The sequence below is a fragment of the Saimiri boliviensis genome, chromosome 1, assembly GCF_048565385.1.
Source record: "Saimiri boliviensis isolate mSaiBol1 chromosome 1, mSaiBol1.pri, whole genome shotgun sequence".
Lineage (NCBI taxonomy): Eukaryota > Metazoa > Chordata > Mammalia > Primates > Cebidae > Saimiri > Saimiri boliviensis.
The window spans coordinates 253,605,946-253,617,320 of NC_133449.1; positions in this window are offsets into that span (position 1 = coordinate 253,605,946).

Below are 11,375 nucleotides of genomic sequence, written 5' to 3' on the forward strand. Positions count from 1 at the left end.
AAAGGGGTCCTTCATATTCCTTGTAAGTTGTATTCCTAGGTATTTATTCTCTTTGTAGCACTTGTGAGTGGGAGTTCATTCATGATGTGGCTCTCTGTCTGTTATTGGTGTATAGGAATGCCTCTGATTTTGCACTTTGTTTTTGTATCCTGAGACTTTGCTGAAGTTGCTTATCAACTTAAGGGTATTTTTGGGCTGAGACGATGGGGTTTTCTAAATATATAATCATGTCATCTGCAAACAGAGACAATTTTACTTCCTCTTTACCTATTTGCATACACTTTATTTCTTTCTCTTGCCTGATTGCCCTGGCCAGAACTTCCAATACTATGTTGAATAGGAGTGGTGAGAGAGGGCATCCTTGTCTTGTGCCAGTTTTCAAAGGGAATGCTTCCAGTTTTGCCCATTCAGTATGATATTGGCTGTGGGCTTATCGTAAATAACTCTTATTATTTTGAGATACTTTCCATCAGTACCTAATTTATTGAGAGTTTTTAACATTAAAGGCTCTTGAATTTTGTCAAAGGCCTTTTTTGCATCTATTGAGATAATCATGTAGTTTTTGTCACTGGTTCTGTTTATGTGATGGATTTTGTTTATTGATTTGCATATGTTAAACCAGCCTTGCATCTCAGGGATGAAGCCAACTTGATTGTGGTGAACAAACTTTTTAATGTGCTTCTGGATTCAGTTTGCTAGTATTTTCACATCAATGTTTGTCAGGGATATTGGCCTGAAATTTTCTTTGTTAGTGTGTCTCTGCCAGGTTTTGGTAACAGGATGATGCCGGCCTCATAAAATGAATTAAGGAGGATTCCCTCTTTTTCTATTGCTTGGAATAGTTTCAGAAGGAATGGTACCAGTTCCTCTTTGTACCTCTGGTAGAATTCAGCTGTGAATCAGTCTGGTTCTGGACTCTTTTTGGTTGGTAGGCTATTAATTGCTGCCTCAATTTCAGAACTTGTTATTGGCCTATTCAGGGATTTGACTTCTTCTCCTGGTTTGGTCATGGGAGGGTGTATATGTCCAGGAATTTATCCGTTTCTGGATGTTCTAATGTATTTGCATAGAGGTGTTTATAGTATTCTCTGATAGTAGTTTGTATTTCTGTGGGATCGGAGGTGATATCCCCTTTATCATTTTTTATTGCTTCTATTTGATTCTTTTCTCTTATCTTCTTTATTAATCTGGCTAGCAGTCTATTTTGTTGATCTTTAAAAAAAAAAAAAAAAAAAAAAAACAACTCCTGAATTCATTGATTTTTGAAAGGTTTTTTTTTGAGACAGAATCTTGTTCTGTCGGCGGGCGCCAGGCTAGAATGCAGTGGAAAGACCTCGGCTCACTGCAACATCCATCTCCCAGGTTCAAGCAATTCTCCTGCTTCAGCCTCCTGAGTAGCTGGGACTACAGGCACACACCACCATGCCCAGCTAATTTTTGTATTTTTAGTAGAGACGGGGTTTCACCATGTTGGCCAGGATGGTCTCGATCTCTTGACCTTGTGATTCGCCTTCCTTGGCCTCCCAAAGTGCTGGGATTACAGGCGTGAGCCACCGTGCCTGGCTCATTTTTGAAAGGTTTTTTTCATGTCTCTATCTCCTTGAATTCTGCTCTGATTTTTGTCTTCTGCTAACTTGTGAATGTGATTGCTCTTGCTTCTCTAGTTCTTTTAATTGTGATGTTAGTATGTTGATTTTAGATCTTTCCAGCTTTCTCTTGTGAGTATTTAGTACTATAAATTTCCCTCTACACACTGCTTTAAATGTGTCCCAGAGATTCTGGTATGTTGTGTCTTTGTTCTTATTGGTTTCAGAACATCTTTATCTCTGCCTTCATTTCATTACTTACCCAGTAGTCATTCAGGAGCAGGTTGTTCAGTTTCCATGTAGTTGTGCAGTTTTGAGTGAGTTTCTTAATCCTGAGGTCTAATTTGACTGCACTGTGGTCTGAGAGACTGTTTGTTATGATGTTCGTTCTTTTGCATTTGCTGAGGAGTGCTTTACTTCCAATTATGTGGTCAATTTTTAGAATAAGAGTGATGTGGTGTAAGGCAGACCTGGTGTCTGCAAAGGATTTTATTTCTCCTTCACTTGTGAAGCTTAGTTTGGCTGGACATGAAATTCTGGGTTGAAAATTCTTTTCTTCAAGAATGTTGAATGTTTGCCCTCACTCTCGTCTGGCTTGTAGGGTTTCTGCCGAGAGATCCACTGTTAGTCTGATGGGCTTCCCTTATTTCTTGGAGGCTTTGTTGGTTTCTTCTCACTCTTTTTTTTCTCCATTCTTGTCTTCTTGCTTTATTTCATTGAGTTGATCTTCAGTCTCTAATATCCTTTCTTCCATTTGATCGATTTGGCTATTGATACCTGTGTACGCTTCATGAAGTTCTTGTGCAGTGTTTTTCAGCTCCATCAGGTCATTTATGTTCTTCTCTAGACTGGTTATTCTAGTCAGCAATTCATCTAGCCTTTTTTCCAGGTTCTTAGCTCCCTTGCACTGGGTTAGAACATGCTCCTTTAGCTCAGAAGAGTTTATTATCCACATTCTGAAGCCTATTTCTGTCAATTCATCAAACGCATTCTCTGTCTAGTTTTGTTCCTTTGCTGGTAAGGAGTTGTGATCCTTTGGAGGAGAAGAGGGCATTCTGGTTTTTGGAATTTTCAGCCTTTTGGGGCTGGTTTCTTTCTATCTCATGGATTTATCCACCTTTGGTCTTTGATGTTAGTGATGTTGATACTATTCCTTTCTTCAGAGGGGCCTGACTGTTAAGGTCTGCTGGAGTTTGCTGGAGATCCACTCCAGAACCTGTTTGCCTGGGTATCACCAGCAGAGGCTACAGAACAACAAAGATTCCTGCCTGTTTCTACCTCCGGAAGCTTCATACCAGAGAGGCACCTGCCAGATGCCAGCCAGAGCTCTCCTGTATGAGGTTCTGTTGGCCCTACTGGTAGGTGTGTCCCTGTCTGGATACACTGGGTGATCAGGGTCCCATTTGAGGAGGCAGTCTGTGCCTCAGAGCTCAAACACTGTGCTGGGAGAACTGCTGCTCTTGTCAGCACTTTCAGGCAGGGATGTTTAAATCCGCTGAAGCTGCACCCACAGCTACCCCTTTCCCCAGGTGCTTTGACTCAGGGAGCTGCAGTGGGCTCCACCCAGTTCGAACTTCCTGGCGTCTTGGTTTACACTGTGAGGGTGGAACTGCCTACTCAAGCCTCAGCAATGGTGGATGCCCCCCCCCCCCACCAAGCGCTGTCCCGGGTTGACCCCAGACTGCTGTGCTAGCAGTGAGAGTTTCAAGCCAGTGGATTTTAGCTTGCTTTCTTCTCTGGAGCGAATTTCCTGGTCTGCTGGTTGCGAAGACCGTGGGGAAAGTGCAGTATCTCGGCCGGAATGCATCGTTTCTCCCGGTACAGTCTTTGGCGGCTTCCTTTGGCTAGGAAAGGGAAATTCCCGGACCCCTTGCACTTCCTGTGAGCCTACGCCCCACCCTGCTTCTGCTCACCTGTGGGCTGCCCCCACTGTCCAACCAGTCCCAGTGAGATGAACTGGGTACCACAGTTGGAAATGCAGGAATCACTTGCCATCTGCGTCGATCTCGCTGGGAGCTGAGCACTGGAGCTGTTCCTATTCAGCCACCTCGCCCTCAGCCATGACAAGTCAAATTTTTTTTTTATCTTTCTTTTCTCCTGCACAATTGACCTCCATTCAGATACATCCAATCAAGCAGAACAAAGGTATTCCCCAATGGATTATGTTAGAATTTGAAACACACTACTCCAAAATATGGCTCCTGAAAACTGAGACAATACCAGAGACAGAAAGGTTGGTCTCTGACTTTCCCCTACCTTTTTGTGTGAGAACTGGCCATAAAGGAATTCCCTGCCCTACCTTCCCTGAATTAGGTCATAAGACCCTCAGGTGACAACTATCCTACCCTATTCTCAGAGGAAAGGAATGCTACACAGAGAGGCCATTAAGAATCTGAACAAGCAGGGCTTACTGAGTTTCCTTTAGTTCATTATCATTTCCTTTAGTTCATTATCATTTCCATTAGTTCATATCACACCTGCTTTTTGTCCAACAACATTTCTATATGTCTCCCTTCTTCATCGAATGTAAGCATAAAAGCACAGTGTTCCCTGGGTGTTTGGATCCTCATTTCTGAAGGTTCCCGTGTCACGTAAGTCTTGGTTGAATACCTGTGTTATGATTTTCTCTTATTAGTCTGTCTTTTATTTAATTGGGATCCAGCCACGCCCTTTGTGATGGGTGAGGAAATAAATATTACCTTTTCTCCCCTACAATTGCTAACACCAATTATGATGGTTAAGGGTCCACTTGATTGGATTAAAAGATGCAAAGTATTGTTTCTAGGTGTGTCTGGGAGTGTGTTGCCAGAGGAGATTAACATTTGAGTCAGTGGACAGGGAGAGGTAGACCCACCCTCAATGTGGGTGGGCACCATCCAATCAGCTGCTAGTGTGACTAGAAAAAGCAGGTGGAAGAAGGAGGAAAGAGTCAATTTGTTGAGTCTTCTGGCCTTTATCTTTCTCTCCTGTGCTGGATGCTTTCTGCCATTGAACATCTGACTTTAGCTTCTTTGCTTTTGGACTCTTGGACTGACACCAGTGGTTTGCCAGGGCCTTGGGGGCTTTCCACCACGGAATGAAGGCTGCACTGCCAGTTTCCCTACTTTTGAGGTTTTGGGATGTGGACTGAGCTACTACTGGCTTCTTTGTGCCTCAGCTTGCAGACTGCCTTTCATGGGACTTCACCCTGTGATCCTGTGAGTCAATTCTCCTTAATAAACTCCCTTTCAAATATACATACATCCTATTAGTTCTGTCCCTCTAGAGAACCCTGACTAATGCACCAACCCATTGTCAATACAATACAGCAAAATCCAGATCATTCCTCAAAACCAGATTTTACTCTTCAATAAAACATTACTTAACCACCCCAGCCCACAGTAATCACATTTTTTTTACTTGTAGTAGGTTGAGTAATAGAGTTTGATGTCTTTCGTCAAAGGGTTTGATGTCTTTCATCAAACCTATAAGTTTTTCATCAAACTCCAAGAACCTATCAATGTTACCTTATAAGGAAAAATACCTTTGCAGATATGAGTAAATTAAGGATATTGACATGTATTATTTCTTTCATGGGTCATGCCCTTGGTGTTGTATCTAAAAAGTCATTGACATGCCCAAAATCATCTAGGTTTTCTCCTGTTATTTTGTAAGAGTTTTGTAGTTTTGTGTTTTACATTTAGGTCTATAATTCATTTTCAATTAATTTTTGTAAAGGGCGTAATATCGATGTCTAGATTCTTTTTCATTTTGTACATGGGTGTTCATTATTGTAGCACTAGCTAGTGAAAATACTATCTTTGCTCCATTGTATTGTCTTTGATTTTGGGAGGGGGGCATTGTGTGTATGTGTGTGTATATATGTTTATGTACATGTTTTTCTATTTTAATTTGCCATCTGTGTATCTTCTTTGGTGAGGTGTCTTTTAAAGTCTTTGGTCCACTTTTTAATTAAGTTGTTTTCTTATTGTTGAGTTTTAAGAATTCTTTGTATATTTTGGGTAATGGTTTGAGAGTTCTTTATCAGATATGTCTTTTGCAAACGTTTTCTTTCAGCCTGTGGTCTATCTTCTCATTCTCTTGACAGTGTCTTTGGCAGATAAGTCTTACATTTTAATACAGTCCAGTTTATCAATTATTTCTTTCATGGGTCATGCTCAAGATCATCTAGGTTTTCTCCTGTCATCTTCTAAGAGTTTTGTAGTTTTGTGTTTTACATTTAGGTCTATAATTCATTTTCAGTTAATTTTTGTGAAGGGTGTAATATCAATGTCTAGTTTTTTCTGTGGGGGGACATGGATGTTCATTATTCTAGCACTAGCTAGTGAAAATACTATCTTTGCTCCATTGTATTGTCTTTGATCTTTTGGGGGCCTCTTTATTCTTTTCTTTCAATCTATTTGTCTGCTCTTTTACCAATATCACGTTGTCTTGATTACTGCAGCTTTATAGTAAGTCTCGAAGTTGGGTAGTGTCAGTCTTCCAACTTTGTTCCTCTTCAATACTGTGTTGATTACTCTGAGTATTTTACCTCTTCATATAAACTTTAGAATCAGTTTGTGGACATCCACTAAATTTGCTGGGGTTTTGATTGGATTGCATTATATCTATAGATCAAGTTGGAAAGAATTGATATCTTGACAATATTGAGTCTTCCTACACATGAACGTGGTTTCATTCCTCAGAATTTTGTAGCTTTATCATAAAGATTTTGTACACACTTTGCTAGATTTTTACCTATTTAATTTTTTGGTGTGCACATGTAAATTGTATTAAGTTTCAAATTCCACTCTTCATAGCTGGGATATAGGAAAGCAGTTAAGTTGTGTATAATAACCTTGTATCCTGCAACCATGCTATAATCATTTATTAGTTTGAGCTTTTATTTTTTAATCAACTCTTTTGGATTTTCTGCATAGATGATCATGTAATCTGTGAAAAAAGACAGTTTCATTTCTTCCTTCCAAATCTGTATACCTTTTATTTCTTTTTCTTGTTGCATTAGCTAGTATTTCCAGTACAGTATAATGTTGAAAAGGAATGGTGACAGGGAACATCTTTATCTTGTTCCTGGTCTTAGTGGGAAAACCTCTAGTTTCTCGCTATTAAGTATGACATTAGCTATAGGTTTTTGTAAATATCCTTTATTAATTTGAATAAGTTCCCTTCTATTCTTAGTCTACCGAGAGGTATTATCATTAATGGGTTTTGAATTTTGAAGTAAAATGCTTTTTCTGCAACTATCGATATAATCATGCAAATTTTCTTTTTTAGCCTATAGATGTGATGGATTGAATTAATAGACCTTCAAACGTTGGACAAATTCACATACCTGTGATAAGTCCCACTTGGTCATGGTATATAATTCTTTTCATGTGCAGTTAGATCTAATTTGCTAGTATTTTACTGAGGATTTTTACAGCTATCTTCATGATAAATATTGTTCTGTAGTTTTCTTTTCCTGCAATGTCTTTATTGTATTAAGGTATCAGGATAATGCTGGTCTCAGAGAATGAATTAGAAAAGTATTCCTTCTATTTAATCCTCTGAAAGAGACTAGAGAAGTGGTATAATCTCTTCCATAAAGTGTGGTAAATTCACCAGTTAACCCATCTGGGCCTGCTGCTTTCTGTTTTGGAAGATTCTTAAATTATTGATTCAATTTCTTTAATAGATATAAGCCTATTTAGATTGTATATTTCTTCTTGTATGAGTTTTGGGAAATCAAATCTTTGAAGGAATTTGTCCATTTCATCTAGGTTTTCAAAACTGTAGGCCTATAGTTATTTTTGGTATTCCTTTATTATTCTTTTAATGTCCATAGGATCTGTAGTAATGTCCTCTCTTTTATTTGTGATATTAGTAATTCATCTATTTCTTTTTTAAAAATTAGCCTGGCCAGTGGCTTATCAATTTCATTGATCTTTTCAATAAACCAGCTTTGGTTTCATTGATATTCTATATTGATCTTCTGGTTTTAATTTCATTGATTTCTGCTCTAATTCTTAATTATTTTCTTCTTCTTACTTTGGATTTAAATTGCTCTTCTTTTTCTAGTTTCATCAGATAAAAGTGTAATATTAATTTTAAATCTTTCTTCTTTTCTAATATATGCATTCAATATTATAAATTTCCCTCTAAGCACTGCTTTTACTTCATGCCACATATTTTAATAAGTTACATTTCTATTTTCATTAAGTTTAAAATATTTTAATATTTCTCTTGAGATTTCTTCTTTGACCCATTAGTTATTTAGAAATGTGTTTAACTGCCACGTTTTGGGATATTTCAATTATCTTTTTGTTATTTATTTCTAGTTCAATTACATGTGCCTGAAAGCAGACATTGTACGATTTTAATTTTTTTAATTAGTTAAGGTGTATTTTGTAGCCCAGAATGTGATCTATCTTGGTGAATGTTCCATGTGAGCTTCAGAAGAATGTGGATTCTCCTGTTGTAGGATCAAGTAATTTATAGATGTCAATTATATCCAGTTGATCAGTGATGTTGTTAAGTATGTCCTTATTGATTTTCTGCTTGCTGAATCTGTACATTTCTGACAGAGGGGTGCTGAAGTCCCCAACTATAATAGTGTATTCATTAATTTCTCCTTGCAGATCTATTAGTTTCTGCCTCAGGTATGTTGACATTCCATTGTTAGGTACATACATGTTAAGAACTGTTATGTCTTCTTACAGAATTGATCCTTTTATCATTACATAATACCATTCTTTTTTTTTTTTTTTTTTTTTTTTTTTTTTTTTTTTTTTTTTTTTTTTTTTTGAGATGGAGTTTTGCTCTTGTTGCCCAGGCTGGAGTGCAATGGCGCAATCTTGGCTCACCGCAACCTCTGCCTCCTCGGTTCAGGCAATTCTCCTGCCTCAGCCTCCTGAGTAGCTGGGATTACAGGCACACGCCACCATGTCTAGCTAATTTTTAGTATTTTTTTTTTAGTAGAGACGGGGTTTCACCATGTTGACCAGGATGGTCTCGATCCCTTGACCTCGTGATCCACCCGCCTCGGCCTCCCAAAGTGCTGGGATTACAGGCTTGAGCCTCCGCGCCCGGCCCATAATACCATTCTTTATCTCTGATAACTTTCCTTGCTTTGAAGTATACTTTGTCTGAAATTTATATAGTCACTCCCCAAACTTTGCTGAATTTGTTTTTCAGTTCTAGGAACTTTTTGGAGGAGTCTTTAGGGTTTTCTAGGTATACAATTATATCATTAGCGAACAGTGACAGTTTGACTTCCTCTTTACTGATTTGGATGCCCTTTATTTCTTTTTTTTGTCTGGTTGCTCTGGATAGGCAGTGATCTTTTTGCAATGAATTTCCCACATGTTCTTTGGGCTTTTTGTATTTGGATGTCTAGATCTCTGGCAAGGCTGAAGAAGCTTTCGTCGATTATTCCCCCAAATATGTTTTCCAAACTTTTAGATTTTCTTCTTCCTCAGGAATGCCAATTATTCTTAGGTTTGGTCATTTGACATAATTCCACACTTCCTGGAAGCTTTGCTCATTTTTTCAAAGTTATTTTTTCTTTGTCTTTGATGGATTGGGTTATTTCAAAAACTTTGTCTTCTAGCTCTGAAGTCCTTTCTTCTACTTGTTTGATTCTATTGCTGAGACTTTCCAATGCATTTTGCATTTCTATAACTGTCTCCTTGATTTCCTGGAGTTGTCATGGCTTTTTATTTATGCTATTTCACTGAAGGCTTCTCCCCGCATATCTTGTGTCATTTAAAAATGTTCTTCAATTGGACTTCACCTTTCTCTGGTACCTGTTTGATTAGCTTAATAATTGACTTTCTGAATTCTTTTTCTGACAAATCAGGGATTTCTTCTTGGTTTAGATCCATTGCTGGTGAGCTATTGTGATTTTTTGAGAGTGTTAAAAATCCCTACTTTGTCATATTACCAGAATTGTTTTTCTGGTTCCTTCTCATTTGCATAGGCTATGTTGGAGAGAAGATCTGGGGATCAAGGGAGCTGTTCTGTTTCTTTTGTCCTATGAGGTGTTCCCTTGGTGTAGTGCTCTTCCCCTTTCTTTAGGGTTGTGGCTTCCCAAGAGCTGAACCATAGTGATTGTTATTTTTCTTCTGAATCTAGCCACCCAGTACAGTTACCAGGTTCTAGGCTGGAACTGGGGAGTATCTGCACAGAGTCCTGTGATGTGAACCATCTTCTGGTCTCTCAGCTGTGGATAACAGCGTCTGCTCTAGTGGAGGTGGCAGGATTGTGAAATGGACTCTGTGAGGGTGCTGAGTTGTATTATTTTTTATTGCACTAGTTTTGTGCTGATCGGCCTCTTGCTGGAAGGTGGTGCTTTCAAGAGAGCATCAGCTGTGGTATAGGGAGGATCATGCTGTGAGTGGGGACCTCGAACTCCCAAGTGAATATGACTTTTGTATTCAGCTACCAGAGTGAGTAGAGAATGACCATCAGGTTGGGGCAAGGTTAAGCATGTCTGAGCTCAGATTTTCCCTGGGCAGGGCTTGCTGCAGCTGTTGTGGGGGATGGTCCCCAGGTTAACAGGGTTATGTTCCCAGGATTATAGCTGCCTCTACTCTCACACAGGGTACCAGAGAAGTGGGGGGAAAAGCCAGCAGTTACAGGCCTCACTCAGCTCCCATGCAACCCAAAAGGCTAGTCTCACTCCCACCATGTTCCGCACCTCCAACAGCACTAAGTTTGTTTCCAGGCGGTGGGTGAGCAGGGCTGAGAACTTGCTCCAGGCTACCAGCCTTCAGCTGAGGAAGCAAGCAGGGCTTTCAGGTTTCATGTCTCCCCACCTTCCCAAGTCTGCACTTCAGATTCACCCCATCCTGTGAGTTCTGTCCAAGAATCTGCGTTTTCGGTTGGAATTATTACAGAGTTTAGCCTGAGGTTTTCCTCTCCCTGTGGTCTTCTCCCAGTTCCTCTGGCAGCCCTCCCCAAGGGCCCCTGTGAAACAAAGTCTGAGTTCTTCATTCTTTTCGTCTATCCAGCTTTTTATTTGTTGTTAGAATTAAGTGGCTACTTCTTTTCTTTTCTTTTTATAGAGATGGGGTCCCACTATGTTGATCAGGCTTATCTTGAACTCCTGGCCTCAAGCAATCCTTCTGCCTCAGCCTCCCAAGGTGGTGGGATTACAGGTACGAGCTACCATGCCTGCCTGCTTTCAAGCTCCTTGTATGCAGAACTGAATATATACATTATTTTAAATATTACTTTTGTTCTTCTACCTAAATTATAAATCCTTCAGAATACAGAATTGTTTCTCTAATTTATCAGCTTTTCTAAAGCACCTTGTATAGTATTGACTTATAATACTATATAATTTACAGACAGCAATTCTGTAAATTTCAGAAATTAATAATCTACCTTTATACTACATAATTTACAGAAATTAATAATAATTCTATAAATGTCAGAAATTAATAATCTCCCTTTTTAAGTGTTCGGTTCAATGAGTTTGCCAAAAGCATATGGCTGTGTATCTGCCACCGCGATCAAGATCTAGAATACTGCCTTCACCTCAGAAGATTTCTTGTGCCTCTTTACAGTCAATTTCTTCTTCCTACTCCTAGTTTTTGGCAACCACTGGTCTGATTTCTGTCCCTATAGCTTTGTGTTTTCTAGAATTTCATATAAGTGGAATCAAACGATGCATAGCTCCTTGTTTCTGGCTTTTTTTTTTTTTTTACTTAGCATAGTGTTTGTGAGATGCCATCTATTTGTATGAACCAGTGTGAATCTATTTGTTTCCCTTGTGTGAATGTACCTCAGTTTGTTTATCCATTCACC